Source organism: Octopus bimaculoides, chromosome 23 (assembly GCF_001194135.2).
Source record: "Octopus bimaculoides isolate UCB-OBI-ISO-001 chromosome 23, ASM119413v2, whole genome shotgun sequence".
Classification (NCBI taxonomy): domain Eukaryota; kingdom Metazoa; phylum Mollusca; class Cephalopoda; order Octopoda; family Octopodidae; genus Octopus; species Octopus bimaculoides.
The window spans coordinates 9,507,489-9,509,664 of record NC_069003.1 but is presented as its reverse complement, the minus strand read 5'-3'; positions in this window follow the sequence as shown (position 1 = coordinate 9,509,664).

The window sequence follows — 2,176 nt, the reverse complement described above, 5'->3', positions numbered from 1 at the left end:
GGGGGGGGGGGGAGAGGGTGTATACTGGCATGTGACAACAATAAACAAACAAGAAACATTAAAAAAACAAAAATGAAAACAAACTGAAGAATACTTCTTCCTTCCACCCCTAATATCTGTTTCTGTCCCGCTGTTGCAGTTGCTGTCGCAGTCGTCATTATGATCCACACATATGGCACCACTGATATCAGTTGTTCACAATGCCGAATTCTTTAAGTTCCCAGAATTGTCTGTGTACAGACGCCATTATATTCCATTCCATAAGTGTCCACCAATCAATCTTCCTTACATAATGGCCATATTCAAAAGAATTCTACAAGTGGCAGCTGTCTGGTAAGAAGTTTGCCTCCGACCACATAGTTTTGGGGTTCAGTTCCCATCGTATGGTACCATGAGCGAGTATCTTCCACTATGGCCCTGTGCTGACCAAAGCCCCTGCGAGTGGATTCAGTAGATGAAAACTGAAAGAAGCCTGTCGTATATGTGTGTGTGTACGTGTTTGTCTTTGTGTCTCTCTGCTCACCACTTGACAGTCGGTGTTGGTTTGTTTACATTCCCCATAACTTAGCAGTTGATTCAGAGACACCAAAGTGGCGGCCCTCAGTGAAGCTTCCACTCACATATTTTCTTGACCGTTTCTACCTTTTCCTGTAGATAAAACACTCGTTCTTTTATTCTTTTAGTTGTTTCAGTCATTTGACTGCGGCCATGCTGGAGCACCGCCTTTAGTAGAACAAATCGACCCCAGGACTTATTCTTTGTAAGCCTAGTACTTATTCTATCGGTATCTTTTGCCGAACTGCTAAGTTACGGGGGTCGTAAACATACCAACACCGGTTGTCAAGCGATGGTGGGAGGACAAACACAGACACACAAACATACACAAAAACATATACATATCACAGGTGGTCAAAAGTGTGTTCTTGCAATCCAAGCAAAATCTTTGACTGATTGCTGACCAGTGTTAACAGAGTGCTGACTTGAGTCACGAGATTGCAGACCTGTGTCCTCAGATTGCTAACCTGTGTCATCAGAGATCAATCTGTGACAAGCATAATCTGGTCCACAATTGACCATCCCGTGTTAGCCTGGATCAGCAATAACTAAATTAGCAATAAATGAAGCTACATGTACAATGTACAAAACTATGATCAGTGGTAGATTGTGGTAGAGAGAGTGGTACCATACTAAATGGTAAATATGGTAGTTACAACGAGTGGGCAATGGTAAATGGTGCTGCCGTAAATGGCAAATGGTTAAATGCAGTCATACGTAATTCTTTGTAATAGCAACAAGCACGAAAAGTTTTAAAACGTCACAAGAGTCTGATGCTCAATCACACAGTAATTCTCAGAAGCACTAAGAAGAGACACTGACTGGATAAGGATACAAAAACAACAGCAAAGACTACAAAACAACAGTGAGTCTTGAAAGAGTAGGAGACGGAAAAACAAGAGATAAAACTTTACTAGTTCAAGAAATCAAGACATTATCACTGTTACCCTCACTAGCTCTCTCTCTCTCTCTCTCTCTCTCTCTCACACACACACACATGCATATATACGTGTGCTTGTATGTATATATAAACACAGGCATTTGTATATATGCATATAAATTTTTAAGCACATGTATATAAAATATATAAACTATAATATATATATATGTGCATACATATATGCACTTACATACATACAAGTGCATATATATGTGTACACACACGCACACACACACACATATATATATATCTATGGTAATATATACACTTACATACAAACACACACACATATTTGTATATGCTTGTCTAAGTACATGCACAGAAACACACAAGTATGCGTGTGTATATGTCTCTTTCTCTCTCTCTCATACATATACATTTATACACATAGATACATGCATGTCTAGTTGTGTGTGTGTGTGTGTATATATACATATATATATATATATAGGTACACACCTACGCACACAGAAACAGTAAAATCTAATATGATGCACCTTACGATGAGGAGCGGAAGGAGGTGAGGAATAAAAATAATTAGCTGCAGCTTAAAAGCTCCTGAAGCAACTTCGCAGAACATCTAATGGACAGAATTTAAAAATTTTGAAAAGGTGTTTTTAAATTGATAGGACAGTTTCGACATTTATCTAAGTATCTTTGATTAAATCGGCTTTTATGTGC